Raw genomic sequence first — 22,214 nt, 5'->3', positions numbered from 1 at the left:
CCTCATGCATTTTGTTCAAACTAGAAATGCTTTTTTAACTTGTCCCTTCAAAAAGAGCAGAGGAAGAAAGCTTTTTTCACTAACAATATGACATATTGATCCCGCCGATTGATCTAAAAATTTTTTTACTGGAGAGATGGAAAAATTTTGTGGTAGAGTGCACACTTGGAATTGTACATATGGATTTCTTGAGGTTGGAGCAGAAGTTTCCAGACACACTTGGGGGTTTGTGGGGGTTTTTGTTGGGGTTTTGTTTGGGGGTTTGTGGGGATTGTGGGTGGTGGAGGCAGTATATTTGTTCTGCTTTTTGCAAAGATGGGGACACAGACCTTATTCTTATGCAGGCTGGGGTGGGTTATACACAGTTCCCAGAGCTGCATGTAGAGACAGCAGATCCTGGCTCTTTGTTGGAGAGCAGAAGTGAAGGAAGGTTCTTGCTCTGCACATACATTTGAAGAAGCTTGTGGTACCACATTTTGGGAATGTTTTGATTCAAGAGGAAAGAAAATTATATATTTTCAATTTGAATTCAGCTTTTCAGGAGGTCTGGTGCTTTCCCTTGGTGTTGCAACTTTACAAAAACTTTCCATGTATCTCTTTCTGCTTTTGACACCTTTTAAGTATGTGTTCTGAGGCTTCCAGGATCTCTTGGCATGGCTTTTTCCAGCTCATCATGTACTACAGTGCCAAGTTATCCTCAGGTACCCCACCTTACTGGATGGCTTCCTGTATTCATACTCAGAGTAAGAAGAAAATTCTCTGCCCGTCAACTTCTGGCAGTTGATCATTTTATTTAAAATGTTTCCCTATTTCTGGAAGAGGTGCTGTTTTGCAGATGGTAAATTGTGCATGTGTAATACCAGAATATTTATTTAGGAGAAGTGTATATCACCAGGAAGAAAAATAAACTTACTCTAGTTACACACTTCTATGTAAGAAGGTTTAACCAACAAAAACCATCCCAAGTGCTGCTATGGGCACTGAGAATCAACTTGCAGAATTATATGGTCTGTTATATGAACATGTTAAATCTGGCAGTACTACCAAGGGGCCTAAAATACCTCTTAAAGTTGAATTTAGATTTCAATTTTGGTAACTTCTTGAAGGTTGTAAAAAACAATGGAAAAATCATTGTTCAGCTCATTGGTGAACTGAGTTGACAAAGGAGCTTGAAATCCAATGTGATTGTTTCATTAGATCCTGCCTTAAAACACAGCAGCAGACTGCGTCAGTCTCAAAGCACCATTTGATATATTATTAGTTGCCACAAAACAATCCATTCTTGAATCCTGCTATCTCTATTTCTTGGAGGAATGCTCTCACCGAAGACAAAGGAAAATGTTACACATGGATTAAAACTGCATTGGGATGTGATAGATCTTTGGATCTGCAAGCATAATATTTTTGGGGAAGTGATAATATATCAAAGAGAAAATTAATTATGTAGGGGTTTTTCCTAACACCTGGAGCTCATGCTGTTGCTGCTGGCTAGCTGTTGTTTTTCATAAATCACTCTGTAGGAAAAAAATTAAATCCAGTGAAATGATGGAAAAAAGAAGTCATGGCTAGAAAGGAGGAAAGCAACACCTAAATATTTAACTACCACCCAACAAGTTCAGAATCTTCAGGAATTTCCATCTTCCTTGGTGTGTTTCATTGGCTTACAGTTTGGAAAAGAAATCTGCCTAGATATCTGGGATTGAAAAATAGTAATCTCATCCTGTCTTCTGGACATCTTAAAAAGAACTCCAAAAAAATGTCCTTCCCACTCCTCAAAATGCAAGCAGAAAATGAAAAAACACCACCACCAAAAGCAAAGCCAAAACCAACCAACCAACCAAAAAATCCCACCACAACTAATAAATGAAATAAACCAGGAATGTATCTAATCATGTGCTTTATGATTTCATCTCTGACTTTAATGAAGGCCTTTTATTCACTCCAGGGACTTTCATTGATGCACACAAATGAGACCATTCAGTGAGATCTGTGATGTTTTCTTTCTATTTTGATCCTACCAGCTCTCACTTGGGCATTTGACTTGCACATGCTGCAGAGCTACTGTTTATAGCACCTTTTTTTGAACAGTGGTGCGGGATTTAGAAGGATGGGAGGGATCTTAGTTTCTAAACAGGTGCCTCTTTCAGCCAGATTAATGAGATGTGAAGTAAGTGGCAGCATTATTTTGGCTTTATTTTATTTATTCTTGTGTTGGGGACCACAGACTTCTTAGCAGGTGTGCTGTCCTCTTTCACACCCATAATAACCAGTACTTACAAGTGATTTTTGCTTGCTGAAAGTGCTGAGGAATCAAGGTCTAAGAAAGTAGCAAAATAAAACTTCTAATACCATATGTTTATTTTCTCTCTTTGGATTATTTAGCAGACAGTTTATTTAGTAGGACAGTTATGGCATAGGTTTGTTAGGACAGTTATTACACATTTTTGGGTGAAAGCTAACTGGGTGATTATTTGTTCAGGTTATCAAATATATTTCAAGAAAAATAAATGCAACAATCAAGTACTGAGGTTTTCTAAAGGACTCTTCTGTTGTAGTATTTTCTGTAACATTTTTCACAATTAGATGTATTATTTGACTTTTATCATCAAAGAGAATGTAAAGGATGATCTTTGATTTTACCATGTGCATTGTTGATTCCTGTGAGAGTACCACCATAAATGCACCAATTTATTCCAGCCAATTTAGTGTAGTCTTTGGTTGTATATAGAAGTAAAATGCTCACAAGAGTCTTTTGTAGTGGAACACGGGAGTTTTTAAAATTTATTATGCCTGAGACTGAGGAGGAAGTGCTATAATTGTCACTCCTTCCTGCAGCTAGAATAAACACCTGGATTTATCAAAGCATTTGTTCTAATCAGCAGGAGATGTTTATCTAAAAAGAAAAGTTCTGTAGTGTTAGGTATTGTCAAAGAATTGTGTATCTCTACTATGTGTGTAGGAAACGCTTTTCCACTGCCTGAGATAAATGCCCTGTGCTTCACCCTCCAAGTTCTGTATAGGGATTATTCTGCACTCATGTGGGAGATGACTTAGAAAAAAGACTAATTTATTGGCATTCTTTGTTGACTTTTTGTCTTTTTATCACATGAAATCTGTAATCTTGTTTTAAACTGCGGAATTTTTCATGCTGCCATAAACCAGCTTTCTTTCTTCATTTTTCCAATGTTTCCTACTGATGGATGTGGATTCATTGAGTCAATTTTGTAGAAATGTTGAAATAAAGGAATCTGATTCTTTAGCAAGGCCAGTATAAAATGATACAAACCACTATTTAGCTATATTAATGTAATTGCTGTCTTCATAAATCATGTATTAAGTGTGATTAGAATAAAATGAATCTAATAAAATCTAATGTATGACATTTCTATTTACCATCATTGCAGTTATATATTAGTTTCTCTAATCATATGCTGACAGCTTTAATTTTTTATGGAAGGTCTCCTCATGCTAAACTCCACACCTTTATGCTTTCCTTGTGCTTCTAGCAGGAGGTGTCCTCAGTGGTTACTGGGAATTGTCTTGAGCTTTGTGTGAACCTCCCTGCCTTCCCTCCTTACCCATTCTACATTGCCACTGGTGTGAGGGTGCTGAGAAGCTCTCCCAACAAGTCTTTTTTCCAGGCTGAGAAGACTCAGCTTTCTTGGTCTCCCTCATATAACAGAAGTGACTGGAATTATTCCTGCCCAGGGGTGGGACTTGTCATTTCTCTTTGAACATGGTGAGATTCCCATCCACTTCATCCTCCAGTTTGCTGAAATCCATCTGAAATGTTTTCCAGGATTACTTGCTTCATCCCCTTCCTATGGATTGAAGTGGGGACTGGCTGATTGCTAGTTGCTCAGATTGTCCTTCTTGCCCTTCTCAAAGTGACATTTGTTTTCCCATGGTCCTTGAGAAACTCTCTCAGTTGCTGTGACCTTTTGTAGGGTGAGAGCACCCTCAAAATGGTGTTGACCATTTCTCCCAACACTTTTGGGTAGATCCTATTAGGCTCAAGGCCTTGAGCATGAAGAGTTTAAGTCTGATCCTAACTAGACCCTTCTCCAACACACTTAAGTCTTCCTTTCTCCAGCCTTTCCCATTGGATGTGGGATTAATGAAGGCAAGTCTTAACAGTGAAGTACCTCAGCTTTATCCATATCCTCTGCCACCAGGTGCCTTGCCCTTTTCACATGAAGAACCCACATTTCCCCTGGTTTTCTTTGTGCTGTTGGCACTTCTGTAGCAGATTTTCTTATTCCTTTCCCTTCACTTGCTAAGTTCAAAGTCATTGGCTTTTCTAACTGATAAGTAAATTATGGACAGGAGCAATATCTTGCAGGTTGGAAGTTTCACAGAATCACCAGTGAATTCTGAAAGTTCCTGGGTAATGGGACACACAAAAATTAGGAGCAGGGATGCAGTAAATTGGAAAAGGGTAATTTGAATGCTAGGTCATTTGCAGCAAACAGCCTTACATTAAAAATGTGTCTGGAGGTTCAAAAGTAAACTTTAGCTCCCTTTAAAAAAAAATTTCCCAAATCACATATCCTGATCCAACATTTTGCAAAATCAGAATATCATTGCTTTATACTGGGCTGCAGCATATACAGGGCTTAGAAGGAAAAGACAGGAGTCCCACTTGGATCTCATGGCATACTTGGCAGGAAGGACAGGCAGGTAGCAGGACAGCAACTTGTTACTTACACCATTATTCCAAAGGTCAGGAAATACACAGGGAGAATCCAAAGAGGTTCATTGTGCTTTTTGAGCAAAGCAAGCAGCCCACCTGACCTTGTGAGCATCTTGGACCCTAATAGGGCAGAAAGAGGCAAGGCATACATACAGGCCTGAGGAGGTTCAGAGGAGGAGACTCTGCTGGAGCAGGAGGTGACAGTAGCAAAGTCCCACCATACTTTGCAGAATGCTCCTAGGCTGGGCAGGCATGGGAATGCCATGCTGATCCAGCAACTATATTCTATCATCTCGTTTTTATGTTGGGGATCTAAGACTTCCCTAGATTTTAGTGCACTTTGGCAAAAATTTGAAGTGCTGCATTGGGTCATGGAAAACTGGTTAACATGTCCTTCTCTACACCTGAGCTTCAAACAGCCCTGTATCATTCCTGACAGATGATTGACTTAGAAACTGAAAAAACCTCCAGTAACAGCAATTTGCCAGTCATCCCTGGTAAACTATTCCAATTCCCCACTATCCTTAACAAAAGAGAGGTTCTTTTTATAAAATTCTGTGTAAAGGTGTTTTACAACAGTCTCAGCATAGGAAAATTAGTCTGCTGGTGAGATGTGTAATGCTGTGTTCTAAAATGGTTCCTGGGTGGAAGCTTTTCTTTGGTGCACAATATATACATTCATATGTTTGCTTGGGGATTTTTTTTTTTGTTTGTTTGGTATTTATCTTTCAGCTTTCCTTCAAGTGCATAATAAAGGACCATTAGTTGTTTGGGATTTTATTGGACCCATTTAATAATGTTAACTTAAGAGTTAACATTTAGTTGTTGGACTTTTCCAGTTATTGGACTATGACACCTCCTAAAATGATTTGTGGAAACCATGTCCCAGTTGTCTTTTGATCTGAACACTTAGGATTTTCTTTCCATTCAGACTGAGTCAGGCAAGTCTCAGGTTTGGGGACTTGGTGTGTTCTTGGAGGCTGACCAGCCAGAGGGTTGGATTCAGGGTGTGGTGAATGTGCAGAACCTGAAAATCAGTTTGGTCTCAGTTCCCTAGTCTGGAGATCAACTGAATCAACATGTTGTCCCTCTGAATGCTTATTCCCCTTATTTTGGCTGCAGAGAGTTTAGGGGATGGTTGCAAAAACTGTTTTTTAAATACCTAAAAGCAGTGGACCCTATTTTCTGTGGAAAAAAAAAAAACCCATGAACTGTGATGTGTGTCTTGTAGAGCCTGAATTACCTCTTTGAAGTTGCACTAGGTTGATAAAATGAGTGTATCACAGGAGTTGAAAGTTTTTACTCAGTAAAGTGGCTCTGAGGGAGAGGAAGTGCTTGAAGTACCACCATGCCAATTTTTGTGAGGTTTTCTGTGAATGCATTTCTTGCCAAGAAGACCCCCCCAGTACTTCCCACATACCAGAATGGCTCTGTTGGAAGCCCAGTGGTCTGTTGTAAAATGCTTAAGCTGTTTTAAAAGTCTGTGCTGGGCTCAATCTGCAAAGAGAGGAGAGCACCTTATCCGTGTGCCAGAGAATTTGTTGTGAGTACTGTGTACAGTACTCTACTGTATTGGTTATTAAAGTGCAAGGCTTTGAATGCTAGCCACTCCTTATGCAAGAAATTTTGTATGTTATTAGGCTTCATTACTTGGGTTTAAGTGGATGTGTAGGGCAGTTGGATCAGTTGTCATCATCTAAGAACAACTCTTAAGATGAAGGCAAGCAATTTGTGCTTAATGTAGTAGAAAAAGGGGGAGCCAGTGGGAGGACTGGCAGGATGAAATAGGGGTAATGTGCTTGAGGCAGTAATGCAGAAAAAAATATTTTTGCATTTTGAATGGATTTTAGGGGGTAAGATTGCTTGTCACAGGCAGAAGGAAAGAGATTATCCTGCATCTCAGCAACAATAATGAGGGACTGGGAGTTTTGGTTTTACAAAGAGAACAGGAGGGGCAGGCAGGCAGGATTTTGAGCCAATCCAAGGTGTATGGAGGCAGGTGGACGAGAAAGCCAAAGGTGACACCGTGGCATCATGAGAAAGAAATGACTGAAAGATGAGAAGGTAAAGGGCAGCTGTGTGTGATTGACCACCAAGAAGTTTCCTTTGGGAATTTGGCATTCGTGTGTCTCTACCTTGACATTGTTTGGTGTTCTGTTATATTGTTGTCTAAACTCTGCAGTATGTTTGCAAACTCAGTTTGCAGATTGCTGGAGCCCTGTCCCATAGGAGTGTAGTTCTCTCTTTCCCTGTAGGTTTGGATGCTGTTCAGAATACACCTGCAGTGAAATTTTTCATCCCCTTGGTAAGGGAAAGGGCAAGTATGAAGATCTAATAATACGGAGTGGAGCCTAGGCTGTGAAAAAGAATGGACTGAGACTAAATGAGGACATTTTGGGCTCTGGTTAAAATGCTGTTTCTTAACATGCAAAAGAGAAAAATGAACATTTACATTCAAAACAAATGTATTTTGTGAAAGGCATTGCTTACAAATAACCTTATTTTTCTGTTAGAGCCATAAGTCTATTTCTGCTCACCTGATTTTAATCTCTATTTCCTGTTTGTTTTCACCATTTGTACACTGGGAAGGAAGCTACTGTGTCTTACGGATTTTTCACACTGCTGTTTCTATTTCTGCTATGAGAAATTAGCCTTTAGAGCAGTGTAGCAAAAGACATTTTTGCAGTGTTTTTGATGGACTGCAAAGAAGTTGGAACCAATAGAGAAAAACTGAGATAAAGGCAATATTTTTTTTTTCATAAAGTTCATGACAAGTAGGAAATGGAATAGAAATTGTGTGTTATAGAAGGCTTTGCATTGTGCTGCAATTGTGATAAGCCCTGGACAACACATGGGAAAACGATGATACCATTGAAGGAATGTTTCCACTAAAGCTTGTTCTTGTTTTGGGCAGGAAGTTTACCCTGATAATAGTTTTAAATCTTTATACACACATGTGTGTGTGTATGTGTGTGTGTGTATGTATGTATATATTCAGTAGTAAAATTCTCTGCTGAAAATTATTTTGGTTTTATTAAGGGGTAATATTTTCAGGCAATGCACTTAATCATTTTACCTGCTGGCTTACCTCTACCCTGTCAGGCAGCTTGGATTAAGGAATTCAACTGCATCTGTTTAAAGCCTTTTTTCCCTGCCCTTGCAGAACAGTGCTTTTTTTTTGTTTGGGCTCTTAGCACTTCAGGTGAAAAATCTAGAATTCCAGAAAACCTGTCTTTCTACTTCCTGAAGCATTTGTGAAAATACTGCATTTCACTGTAATATTTTATAATTGCAGTATATTTGCTTTGTTCCCACTTTCTCAAACTAATAATTTCTTCTGTAGAGGAATACCTTTAGTGATAAATGTGCTGGGTTTTTTTGTGGGGTAGCAGATCTTTGATCACATTGATTCTGAGAGGAATAGCTAGGGCAGCACGTAGCCCAGGGCTGCAATCTGTATGGACCAGGCCTGCTGTATTTTTCCCAGTTTTGGGCTTAGCTAGGGCCTGTGAAATAGCAGAAAATCTGGGTGCCATCTGGACTTGCTCTCTCTGTTCAGGCGAGGTCTGGGAATCCTGCATCACTCCTAGAGGGAGTGGTATTTTTTTCTTGGTTGTTTTTTTTTTTCTTTTTTAGTTTTTTTTCTTTTTTTTTTTTTTTCCCCTTCTAATTGCAGTGTGGGATAACCCCAAGTTTTCCCAGGACTGTGAAAACACAAAGTCTGCCTTTCCCAAATCTTTTGAGGTTGCCTTTTTTTTTTTTTTTTTTTTTTTTTTTTTTTTTTTTTTTTTTTTTTTTCCTCCTGAGGAAGGCCATGAAAATCACTGCATAATGCATTTGGTTAAAACATTCATGTCAGATGTGACTTGAATAAACCCTGGAGCTAACCTCACATGAAGCCTACTTGTTTACTTTAACTGAATGAAGAGTTAATAAAATGATAAGTTGGTTTCACTGAGGTTTTCTAATCAGTAGAAAATGTTTGCTTATTCCCACAATCATCATGAATAATTGCAGAGAATCATTTTGAACACTGATGTATTTTCTCCTCCCAAAATGCAAAATCCTAAATGCAAGGACAGCATGGAGATAAAGATGGAGTTCAAGTATGCAGCTACTAGGGAAAAAAGAGAAATAATGAAACCCTCCAATATTCACCTTTTCCTAAATGTTTACTTTGGATTCAGGGTGACATTAGATCCTGTTGTATGTTTGTCTACTCATTCTATGTTGCAAGCAGGAGTATGCTAAATGCTTATCTTGTCTTTGCCTTCTGCAGCTGAGAACTTACTTCCTTGAGAAAACCATGGTAGAAGTATGTCTCTTTTCTGTTGAAAGAAATCAGCATTTGTCATTTACATATGGAGGTGTTGTTATTCCAAACACTTTGAACCATATCCATTTTCTGCAGAAGACTGAGTTGCCAAGGTGGAAAACATTGATTGAGAAAGCATAACAGTGAACAGTGCCTTCCTTGTCTTTCTCCTCCTCTCACACCCCCTCCCAAAGTGCCAAATTAATAATCATGTATTGGTTATCTGCTTGCAAAACCAGTGTAATACAAAACACTTAACTTCACCTGTAAAGGGTGGCAGTGAGTAAACTGTAAAGTTTATTATACTACCTTATTACCATAATTGCCTTTTGTAACATGGTTACAGTGGATTTTTAAATGATGACCCCTCATGATTATCCAAACACTACTGCTGAGGACAAAGAAAGAAAATTCCTGACTTGCCCCACTGAATGTGTTTCGTTTGGCTTTCTCCTGAAGTTGGGACACTGGGATAATCACAGTCTGGAGCAGTTGCCCTCTTACACAAATTGGGAATGGGGGTGCAGGTGTAAATTCCCTATTTGATGACAATTCAGCAGAAGTGTTTTTTGTAATAAGTCATAGAAGTATTTCGTGTAGTCATGGTACTTAACTTAGCCTTTTCATATAATGTTATAGCTTATGATGATGAAACTTAAAACATTTTGACTCCTAGAGCATCCAAAACATGGTAAATATTTGCTAAATTTCAATGATGTGAGGTCTGGAAGAAAATAGTTCAAGTGTTTACTTCCAGTGTGCTAAAGTAGCATGCTCATTCTGGTATGACAATCTTATCATACTGGTGTGTGAAGTGTCAAAATGATGGGTGAAGGTTTTCCTGTAATTTGAATGGTCATGTTTAGGTTTTTAATACCTATTTCCAGAGGTTCCTCTGTCTTTTCAAATGCCTCACACTGTCTTTTAGTGGGACAGCACTGTTGGCTTCCTTTGCAGTAGAAAAGCTTTGAATGTTGCCACTGCTAAAGTATTCCACTGGGCAAGGTGATGGGCATTAAGATGTGATCTGCTAATAGTCTTGGGCAGGAGGCTTTTCCAGACACAGAAACATAATTGTCAGAATGAAAGGCAGTGGTTTTTGCTTCCTGTTTCCTAACACTCGACAGAATCTTTTGTGGCTCTGACCAATGCCATTACACTCAAAGCAGAGATGTTGCAATTTGTCACTGAGCTTTGGCAATGGGGGCTGATGCAGCAGACATGAGGGAAAATCAAATGTGCTCTAGCATTAAAGTTCATTTGATAAGCTTTAAGTGATAACTTAGTGATCCACCAGCTTGTAACCAAGACTTGGAATGTTGCAGTTTACATCAGCTTTCCTCTCTGCAAAGACCTGAGGTGAAAGAATTGTCTGTTTGCCAATATCTTGTTTTGTTAGAAGATTCTTGACTAAAATCATGTGTGTTTGGTGGTGATTATTTAGTATTCAAAGCTATTAATTTGAGATTGATGAGACACTAATAAATTAAATATTATGAGCTATCATCTGATTATAAGCTAGAACTATAGCAAAAGGAACAGATCAGCCAAGCTTCCTCTGCCTTCATTTTTAGGACTTGAGTTTTCATCTGTTTGAAAAACTTCTGCTGTTCCTCTGACTTTCATTGTTTGATTAGCAAGTTTATGCTGTTGCCTGTTGAGTTTCTATGCCCATGAGTTAATTTATCTTGCTTTGCATTGTTCAGGTGGTTTAAGACAGAGTGAGTCAGTGTTTTGCAGGTGAAGGTTTAGACAAGTTCTGGATAAAATAATAATAAAGGCTCCTAGATTTTTATCTCAGTGCAGCAGAGGCAGACAGCTGAGAGACAAAGATGAATCTGGGTGGTCTTGATATTGGAGACTGCCATGAGCATGGATGTTCCCAGCTGGGGGACAGGAAAGAAAAAAAAGTTCCTGAAATTATGAAATGCATGTATTGAATAACAGTGCTTTGCTGTGCAAGAAGTCTGTCTTGTTTGAAAAGCAATCCAACCAGCTATTCTAGCATTGCTTATCTTAAAAGCAGCAGCAGGTAACACTAATGCAGTCAGGAGTACCTTGTTTGCTGTGGGGGTAGGAAAACTGTTCTGTAGGACTAAAAACCTGGGGAGTTAAGCTACAACACACCTCCCATACATTTATTTGTCTTTTAGCAAATGGTATTTGAGTGTGACATGGAGAAGTTTATGGGAAAGTACATTACTAGAGCTGTAACTGAGGTGATTTCATGGTTTATTTTTAGGCACTTTGGATTGAAAGTTGTTAATTGAGGGTGGGGGTGACAAGGGAAGGTTTGCTCGAAGTTGGGTTAAGCCAAGGTTATCCGTATTTTTCTCAAGCCCGGAAGAGTTGGCAGGAGAATTAACTGAACTTTGTGAACTTGCACAGACCTGACCCTTAACACACTCACACACACACAGGCTCACACAAAGACATCCTCAAACACTTTCTCAGCCTTGCACTCCAGCCAGTTTCTCTAACAGGCATACCACAATCCTTTCCAGCCCACACTGAGAGGATATTAAATAATTTTTATCCTAAAATTCCTGCTCCCTCCTCCTCTTCAACTTTCCCATCCACCCTCTGCATGTTCCCATTGTGGGGAAGGATGAGTGCTGTTTTATCTCCTTGGCTATGAGGGTAGTTTCACAACTGTTCCATGTTTCAGTTTTTCACCTACCACAGACTTAATGTATTAAAGTGGGCCAAATCTGGCACTCCTTATCCCAGACAAATGTTTTATTGAAGTCTTTGGGAACTTTGCCTGGGACTCTATGAGATTGCAGGCAGTGGTATTTAAAAGAGCTTTCCACAGTTACTTGGTTTGATTTAAGTAATTTCTTTTTTTTTTTTTTTTTTGGTGGATGTAGCTTAATCAAGACAGTGCTTTCAAGTCTGAAATCGTCTCTTATGAAGTTACCTGGAAAAAAGTTTGAAATACCTCACTTAATGTTTTCACATCTCCATGCATCAATTCCCAGTCTTTTCTACTCTTTGCTTTCTGTTTGAAGGCAAACCCTAAGAGAGATGTCATTTATTTTACTTTCTCCTTCAAGGTTAGGCTGGACAGTGTTGGATTCTGAAATGAGAAGTTATGGCAGCTTGTTATCAGGTACAACTGATTGTCTGCAAGTGACATGATGAAAGAAACAGTCTGTCTAATATTCTGGCTTTATAACACTAATAAAAATCTTCAGGGCAGGAGAAAGGGATTTAAACCCCCTTTGCATGCACAGACTTCTACTTGTATTCTCTCACTCTGTGATTGATGAAACGTAGCAGGATAAAAATTACTTCTTTTGGGGAGGTTGAGTTCATACTGGTTTTGATCCACTGGGGGCAAAGTAGTATCAGGGTGAATTGTCAGTGAGGGGAGGGAGTGGGTTTGTGGAGTTAGTTCTGATAGCTCCAGGTGCTTCTGAGCAGGAAACACACTTCTGACCATATAGCACTGTGTTTGCTAGAAAACCCATACGTGGTAGCAAACCTATGAAATGTAGGGATTTTCTGTATTTATAGTAAGAAGACTATAGATGTATTTCTTTTACAACTTCAAAGGAATAAAATGAAAGGGAAAAAGTTAAACTCTGTCAGAACCCACCAAAATCCTGATATGTCAGCCCCTGAGTAAGGTGTGCAGTGTGTTCTCTGAAGGGAAGTGCTGTTGTAATCAAGGGAAATGTAGAGAATTGAAGTATAGCAGGTATCCTGGATTCCCATTAAGCAGTTTAGAAAGATTATTAAAATAAAGCCTTCTCTAAGACTGAAAGGAATTAGGAAATTGTTCCTTCATGGGCTAGACATTTTTTCTGTTTGAAGCATCATTTCTTGTAAGAGCATAGGAAAGGCCATGCTAGTAGCATCTCTTTCACCCTCTGCTTCTTCACTGATGCTGATGCCTCAAGCCTCATGCTCAGGTCAGAGCTGCAGATCTGGCCCCCTGATCTATTCCAACTTGTGGATTGCAGCAGGAGATGTACCATCTCCAAAGGAGATAGGAGCTCCTTTTTTCATCCTCAAACTCAGAAACAATCTAAAAATCTGGTTGAGTACTTGTAGCTGGAGAGAAATGGGAGAGCAAATTACTTTCAGTTGGACTGCAGAGAGGCCACAAAGTCCTAGAGCATTCAGAGAAAGGTTTTTGCGGTGGGAGGAAGTGGAGGCAGAGGCTGAGGATCCAGCCCAGTGAAGAGGCCACAAGGCTGAGCAGGTTGGTGTGATGGCTCCTGTCATCTCCTCCTGCTGTATGCTTTTCCAGCTGAGCTTAAAAAAGGTTTGCCTCTAACTACTGGGTCTCCCAAAACTGTTTTAATGCTTCTTGTTGTTTTTTTCATGTGGAAACCTCTGCTTGCTGACTCCATGAGTTCTCTTGACATTGCTCAGCTACTCAGTGACTCGTTTTGTTCCAGGTAGTGCTTGTCCTCACAGCTCATGGAACCAGTGCATGAGCAGAAGAGTGTCCTTGTGCACTTCCCTGTGTGTTTAACTGAAGTTCATGATGGGCTGTTGAAGTCACAAGAATTATACTATAAAAATATGCCTTTATTATTTTTTTCTTTTCATAATGTGTAGATGGAAGAAGGAGCTGAGGTAAATGATTAATAGCTCAATAAGGAAAAATAAACCTCTTCTCTCAGATTTTTTGAAGAAATCATATCTGTTTTTTGGAGTTTAATCTGTGCCAAGATTTCTCTTTGTGGTTTCCTTGTGTACTTGCATTGTGCTGTTTCATCTCCAAAGAAGTTTTATGGGGTTTTTTCCCTTTGTTCAACTTTTTCCCAATTGTGTTATATTTTTCCTTTTTTTTTCTACCTGAAAACAAAACTTCTGGGTTTGACTTGTCTTCCTATTTTGTTCAACGATAGAAAAAGCTGAATAGGTTTGACTAGTGGTTGAGTTTCTGCTGCTCAGCTTTTTTCCATGATACTCACTTCTACAGGGTGATTTGTACAACAATTAACATTCCTCCAGGCTGAGAAGAGCTCTAATGGAAGGCTGTCTGTGAGCTGAGAGAGCAGCAGAAGTGGTCTGGGAGTAGAAAGATTAAACAGTGAGGTTAAACAGGTCAAATGAGAAGTAACAGTCAGTTGAAAAAAGTGCATAGTACAGGGGATTAGAAGAAGGGATGAAGTTTAATGGCCAGGTTTTGCAATGAGGTTGTTACTTATATGGAGGTAAATTGTCTTTGTTTTGACATCAGTATATAGAAGTTTGGCTCTGTCCCTGAAGCTGCAAATGTTATTTTGTAGAAATACAAAAACCTGTTTTCTTGCATATTGCCTTTCCTACATACCTCTCTGACTTAGTGAACTTCTAGCATTCTCTGTGGAGGTCGTTTCAGCCTTCCATTCACTTCCATTCAAAGTAAATTCCTTCAGCTGGCAAAGGCAGGTAGTGGTTTGCAATCTGCCTGTGCTTTCTCACAGCTGCAAACAAATGTAATTTCAATAGTAAGACACCATAAATGTTATCAGTGTGTTTTTCCTTATGCTATGTACAAGCAGCATCCAAGATCAGATAAAGAAAATGTCATGTTGACCTGTGGTTGCCTCTGAGATATTTTTGACTCTTGGCTTCATGAGTTAGTTGTCTTTATCTACTGAGGTAGATTTCTTGTCTGTGATGGTGAAACCAAATTTTCCATCATGCATTATTAGAAATGAATGTTATGGAAGATCTTGATGACTCTTGGCTAAGTGTCCTAGTACCCATGGTTTGAAAAAATACCAATAAGCTGAATGTCTTTGGTACACTTTATGGCTGAAATGCATCAGCATTTCAGGGATTAGGGCATAGGAAGGAGCAAAATGTGAATTATACTGTTTTCTCTTATTTTTTGTAGATTACTTACCTGCATTAAAATGTAGCAGGGCAGACAGAGAGCTCTGTGCTCTGTGTGACACAAGAGTGTCAACTGGAGGGTGCAGGCTGGATGGGACTTCTTCATTTCTCTCTGAGAAGAACTCTGACAAGTCCAGAGAAAGTTTTGAACAGGATGTTCAGGGGTTTGGCTACAGATCACCTCAGTGGGATATAGTATTACTACTTTTCCCTAGTGAACAGAAGCAAGGATTGGTTGCTTTTCTAAAATTTATTGAGCCTTTTTGACTTTTGATTCTATGCTAATGGTTTTCCATTTTGTGCAGAAACATTTTTCCTTGTCTTGTTATGTGTAATGATAATGAATAATGAGGAAGTGGCTTCATAGGTGATAAAGGACATTACAAAAATCCTGCTGTGAATTAACTGTAAGCTAAATTGTGTTCAAATCATCAGCTTTGGGCACAGTTATCCTGCTGTGTTTCATCTTTCCTTCCTCCATTCTCTGCTTTTTGATAGGCTTTGCAGCCTGGTCTTTGCCAAGAAAGCATAAGGCATTGGAAAGAAAGTGGAGTTAATTGTATTTAATGATGGGTCAGGAAGGGAGGAGGAGTGATAAGGTTTTAATAGCAAGAGACAGCACCAATACTGAATATAGACATGTTTTTAAGTCTGTTCTATTAAAATAATTTCAAAAGCAGCTCCTTCAGAAATATTGGTCATCTTGGCAAAGCACCATGATGATTTTTTTTTTTTTTTTGGAAATCTGAACTCAGGATGACCTAAAACTGGGCCTTGTAAAAACCCTCTTTCCCTCTGCTTCCTTGAACCTTTATCCTCTTGTGCCCCCTAAACCACTGACGGATAAGCACAAGCCTCGGAACTGGCTCTTCCCGCCTTGGTGGTTGGAACAGCTTTTCCTTTTTTTGCAAGGAAAGGTTTATGGAGAGTTTAGGACCTGTGTTTGCAGGAACTTCATGCTTCAGAACTTGCTGAGCCATCTCAGAGTGAATTGGTGCTTTTATGTGGTGTGAGACAGAAATATCAGCTGGGCTCCCAAAGTGTGAGTGCACTGCAGCTCAGAGGGAGTGCAGGGCCCATGCACCTCCTGGCAGGGCTGGAGCCAAGTCACTGCCCACTCAAAGACCAAGCCATGTTTGATACTAGCTTCTAACCTGCCCCACTCAGAGCTGCAAACACTTCTCCACCCTTCCACTTGTGGGTTTTGGGGGTTTTGGTGGACCACAGAAATATCACTGCCTGTGTGCTGCTGCTGCTGTTCAGGCCACCTTTGATGAAAAGTGCTTGGCACATGGTTCACACCTGCAGGACATTGCATCTTGCAAACTGGGGATATCTGCCTCTAAACCCACTCAGCTGTGTTCTCCCCAGGCCATGCCCCAGCCTGTTTTGGGGAGCCACGCAAACCAGTGGGAATCAGAGCATTTAGGGTATGTGTTTTCTTATAATCTCTTTATTCTGTTATGTTTTCACAAAACATTTTTTTCAGCTGATGATTTTTTTTTGTTTGTTTCTTTTTTTCTGATGGGTGAGATTCCTGTCAGAAAATACCAACCAGAGTTGGGAAAGGAGTTTCACAGAAATATATTGTTGTAATAATACCCGAGAAAATTTCCAAGCATGATCTGAATGCAAGGCTTGATTTCTTTTGCTATGGGTCAGAGGAGCATAAACTGTCCCTTTCATCTCTGCAGTGTTGAATTCTGGGGCAGAAATGCTTGGTATTTAGTATTTGGTATTTTATTTTAACTGTTTTTCTGCTGAAAAATAATGAAGATTGAAATAGTATCCATTTTGGTAATAATACAGTGTCTGGTCCAGTCTTAGAAGATAAAAAGGTCTCAGCAGATGAAGGCCATGAGTTTTTATCTCTGGCAATTTCTACTCTAGTTATATAACTTGTGGCAGAAGGTGAGATTCAGGATGTGATAGGTTAAGAATAACTTGATATGTTAAGTATTGCAAGAGGCAATGTAGAGAATTTGCTTCAATTGTCATGGTTTTTGATGGGAAGAAAATTAAATTTACGTAGTTTTTAATTTTACAGCACACAAGGCTGGAGTCTGAGTCTCCTGAGACTTTACTGAATATTTGAGATCAAATATTATACAAAAATGAGCTATTAAATAAACATTAGATAAGAAATTTTGAGTTATGCAGGGCAGCTTCCTTAACAGTGTCAAAAGGTATATTCCTAATTGTGTGTTGTTAAATCCTACGCCATGTATTAGGTTGGTTATGGCAAAAGCTTTTACACAAACCTCATTTTTTCTTCTGCAACTGATAGTCTCTTTCTGAGTTCAAGACATATTAATGATTTTTATACTTTATCTTTTAAAGGAATGATAGTTGAAGATATGTCAGATTGGTTCTTCTTCCCAAAATGGGTTGTGATTAAACTCATCATTTTAGCTTATTTCTCAGTAGCTGCTAATTTTTTGAGGGCTGTGTGTAATGGACTAATTGTTGCCAGAATTATATACATCTATAAGGAAAGTTTATAGATAAATGGAAGCTGTGGAACAGAGGAAGCTATTTCCTTTTTGAAATCTGACTCCTGATAATGTCTAGAAACCTGAAAGCTTATGCACTTTAGTTTTGTTTCTATGCTCATTATATTACTTGGTGAACATAGTTAATATTTTTTTAAAGAATGAAAACTGCAAGAATGTAATAGATTATTTTAATTATCAAATTTTTGCCAGTGTTTTCTTTAAGGGTTAAAAATGAGTGCAAAAGCAACATTACATGTATTGTAGACAAGCTCCCCTCTCTGAACACTTTGAAGCAGGATACTTTACTGACTTGCTCAGAGTCATCTTTGAGCTACAACTTGATAGAAAAAGGCATTTAAGAGTGCATAAAGATTTAAGAGTGCAGACATTGCTGGATGTCTTTTCCTGTCATCAGCATAGGTAAAATATTGTTTCCTTTATTAAGCCCTTGTCCATTAATAGTTGCTATTCAGATTATACCTAAGATATAAAAAATTCAAAAACAGAGCAAATACCACAACAGATATTTAGTTGGCAAGTTGTGGAGGTTGTGCAAGTCTTTCCCCAGACATGGAGGTGCCAGTCTTTACTTTGAAATGAGCAATGTCCCCAGTTCTCCTCATGGATTTCTATTCTGCTGGATTTAGTGACCAAATCTTGGCGGACTTTCTTGTGAAGATATGTTTAAAATACTTTTTTCAGTCTATTTTAAATTTAAACAAAATTTCAGATGGCAGACTTGTTTCACAGTTAATGACCAGCTTTAGAGTTAATTTCCAAGGAATGGGTGTGTTTCCATGTATATTGTAGATTTATTTGAAAAAAAAACCCCTTCTAATTAAGGAGAAAACGAGAGAAAGGAAAATAGATCACTTTTTTTCCATTTTAAGTTGATTCCAGTGAAAAGCCACATAATGCAAAGCTTTTGTCAGTCCAGCCAAAGAGGTTGGATTGGAATTCAGGGCTGTGCAGTTGCAGATAATGCAAGGTATGTCCTTATTATAACTGCATAACAGGCCAACTTAAAAATAGAGAGCAGCTGGGCATGCATGCCTTCCTCTCAGCCTTAAGCTTCCCATGGAGAAATCCTGGAGAAACAGAGCTCTTTTTGCAGCAGGGGAGTTGAGTAAGTGGGGCACAGCAATGCTGACCAGAGGATATAGAGACCCCTGAGTGGGTAGGGTGAGACCCCCAGTGGAATGGTCGAAGGGCTGGGTTTCACACACAGGTGCTGGCAGACAGGACCTCCTGGTACCTGCCTCAGCTCTCTCAGCAGCTGTGGCCCCTGTGCTTTGAAAGACTAGATTAGGGTACAGCATGTCATCAGGAATGCATTTCTGGAAGTTATGAAATGTTTTTGGAATATATATATTTATATATTTATATATTTATATATATATATATATAAATATATATATATATATATGTATGTATTTTTTCTCTTTTGAAAGTGAGGTGGGGAACAGGAGGGGCTAATGTTTTGGGATGCTGTACTAAAAACCTGAGGCTAGTCAGGTGTAATGAAGTTTATGATGTCTGCCTGAAGGTATTTGCAACCTACAGTGGCAGCTGTGAGGGGCAGACATCTCACCTGCATGCAGATGAGTTCAGTGGGAGAGAGGTCCTGCAGTCATGACTCACTTGAACCCCCACATTTTATTTTTCACTCCACCTGGCTCTGTCTCTAACCTGAACTTTGCCCTGTGCCCTTGACTAGGTGCCCCAGCTATGTCCCAGGAGAGGAGTTTCTTGCAGCCCTGTTTTCTTGCACTTTGCCTGGGGCAGCCCCTGTGCAGCCACATCCTCGTGGGCCCTTGGGCTGTCTCATTCATCCAGAACCCTGGGTTTGAGCTGTGCTCTGAGCCAAGGGCATACATAACAGGCAGGGGAATGGCCACAGCACCAAGCCTGAGGCTAACCCGGCATTCTGTGTATGACTCCTTATGGGAGATGGCCCAACAAGGTTACCTTGATATTAATTTTTCTCTGTAATGGGGGATGAAGTCATTCCTGCTGCCACTGTTCCTCTTCCTGTTCCATACTAGTGGGGAATCGGGGGTCACAATATGAAATAGGGTAGTGGATGTGACTGTCATGGCATCTGTGGGCTTTGTATTGATGTGACCCAGATTTGTAGGGTTTGTTTTCCATGCTATTTTGTTTCTTGATGGTGGGTTGAGACAGAGGGATTCAGATCATCTTCTCTCCTGAGGTCCCTGTGGGTCACATTATTTATGGTCTTTATTAAGAAAACAAGCCCCAAAACCTCCCTCCCTGCCCCCTCCGTAAGCAAGTTGTGGCAGCATTAGGCAGACTTGAAATAGCTATAAGCAAGTATTCCTTATCTTTTAAGGTTCTGAGGCTCAATTTGCTACTTCTCTGATAATATCCTTGGAGAAATGCAGCCCAACTCTAGGTCAGCTTTGTGTTGTTGACTAGGAGATATGATTTTACCTGTTAAAACAGCATTCAAAAGATCATTAGTGGTAGTGATGACTGGGAAAGTAATCTTTTGGGAAACCTTCTGGTTGTGGGGGAAGGCATAACAGTTTTTGGTGGAGGGAAGAACACCAAGACAGATCTTTTTAGAAGTATATTTACATTTCCAGGAAAACCTCACAATCAGTTGATCTTTGACTTACTCTAGTTCACAGTGTTTTTAAAGCAGAGATGCTCTGCACCTCCCCCCCGTGTGTGTGTGTGTGTGTGTGTGTGCACACGTGGGTGTTTCTGCAAGTGTTGTGCTAAAAAGCAATTGGCATTTGCTGACTTTCTGCATCTGAAGCTGCTTCTTTTGGGCACATGAGCTGACTCTGTGCACCCTGGCATGTGCCTGGCCCTGCCTGACCCTTCCTGTGCGTGCCCAGGGTGCAAAGGCAGGTTCCTGTAAAATGTGGACAGAGGGATGTGTTGGAGGTTCCCCTGTGCAGGCATTCCTGTCTCCATGCTGTGTGAAACCATCCCACATAACCCTAACAGAAGGCTGCCTGTCAGCTGCAGGCCTGGGGTGGGCAGGATCCTTTCTTTCTGTGATTTCCTTGCATTCAAACCAGGGAAAAAGGGAATTTCACCACCTTGGCTGGCTGATGGTATGATTGGGGTCTGGCTCTGTTTTGGCAGGGCTGTGTTCCACACCTTCCCAGTGCACACCCATGGGCATGTACACACAGTAGGAAGATCCTTTGGGGAAAGATGTATGGACATATGTATTTAAGTGCTCAATTTATTCCATTGTGTTTTATTTGACTGCTTTGACTCCTCCTCTCTTCCCCCAAGTTTTCCCAAATGCTAGGAAGGCCCTGCATTTTGCTTTGCAGTGTATGTTTGGCATATGTGTTTCAGATGACTTTGGCAGGCTTTTGAAAACAAGGCTTGAGCTTCTGGGAGTACTCTGAAGTTTTTCTCCCTATAGATAAAAGTATCAAAAATTGCAAAAAATTGTTCTTGAGTAGCATCATTTACACAGAGAAGGTGATTTACTCTTCAGTGTCTCAGCCATGTATCTTGATTTAATTATTCAGTTATCTCCTCATGAAATACAGCACATAGTTACATTAAAAAAAATAAAATGAAACGGAGCATTCTGTCTGACCATCTTCAACCTTTAATAAAGATGGTATTGTTCTGAATAGGTTAAAAATAACAAAATTCTTTTGCAGAGATTATGATAAAGGGAATTTGATTTGTGTGTGTATGTCTTTCACACAAAAATGAGGCAAATACCTGAAGCAGGAATTAAGGGCCAGTTAAAGAAACCAAGGTGCCCTTCGGTTTCAGTGCACCCGAGCTTGAGAATGAACCTCAAAGTCTGCTCCTTAAGAACTCATCTCTGTTTTGAAGCCCATCCTTTCTTTAAAAACAAAACAAAACAACTCTTGAGCAACAAAGCATACTTTTCAAGTGTATTTTTCCAGAGCTATCTGAAACTTCTGGCTTTCTTTGTTCACTCCAGCTGTCAGCAGATTTCAAGGTGTGTGTCTCTGTGTTTGAAGAAGTTATCATAGATATTGGTGACAGCTGGGCTTTGAAATGTTCTTTGCAGTCAACACAAAGTACATGAGGAGTGAGTCATGAACATTTACAGATCATACTTTGCTTCATATGTAAGTCTCCTAATAATGAGCCTGCCTAATTGAGCTGGGAAAGCTCATGATTTCACCATGGTCCTCAAAAAATGATCCAGTTGCTAAAGCTGAGGATCTGAGCAATCTGTTTTATGATGCTACATTCAATTAATCAATCAAACTAAGATTTTAATATTTTCTGTCGCTGCCAGAGGGGTCCAAACTACTGTGATTTTCACCTCGCAGGGGCTTCCAAGGGTATCTTTTGTTTTTGCAGCTTTAGTTAAGTTAGAAAACATGAGGCTATGCATTTTTAAAGTAGGACTTTCCAATTATGAAGTTCAGTGTTCTTTTCTCCATTACTGCACTGTACATTCCTGAGCAAGGTAACTGAATGCAGCCAATTATGTTTAATCACATAGAATTAGAGAAGTTTGTAATTTGTGTTTATAGATGTGTCTGCTCCAGGTGTTTACTGAACCACCAGAAGTCTGCAAAGACGAAGCTCTCTGGGCTCTGTGCAGTTATTCTGGATTCCATGTGTGGAAGAAATACTATTTAAAAAAAAAGTGTAGGTGCACTTAGCACTCTTGGGTATAACAAAAGTTTATCACTAACAAAGTGTCCTTTCTTTCATGCTCAGGATTTTCAGAATGTTTTGCAAAAGTCAGCTTTTATTTGACTTTCTGAGCATTGGAATAACCTCTAATGCTGTTCACAGGGTTGAATGTCTAGATTCCACAAATTTGCCAGGCCTTAGTGACTTCAGTTCATGCTGCATGATTCAGTGTTACAAATATGCACTT

General features: G+C 39.6%; 1 protein-coding gene across 2 annotated transcripts in view; it reads left to right on the top strand.

Moving 5' to 3' along the window:
- LOC306799073 (uncharacterized protein) overlaps window positions 1-22,214 on the top strand; it is a 134,500-nt gene that overhangs the window by 108,806 nt on the left and 3,480 nt on the right. The gene's annotated exons all lie outside the window — the stretch shown is intronic.

This window comes from Erithacus rubecula, assembly GCF_903797595.1.
Source record: "Erithacus rubecula genome assembly, chromosome: 3".
Classification (NCBI taxonomy): Eukaryota; Metazoa; Chordata; class Aves; order Passeriformes; family Muscicapidae; genus Erithacus; species Erithacus rubecula.
Note: the sequence above shows the minus strand (reverse complement) of the source record. Positions and strands in the feature narration are given on the sequence as shown.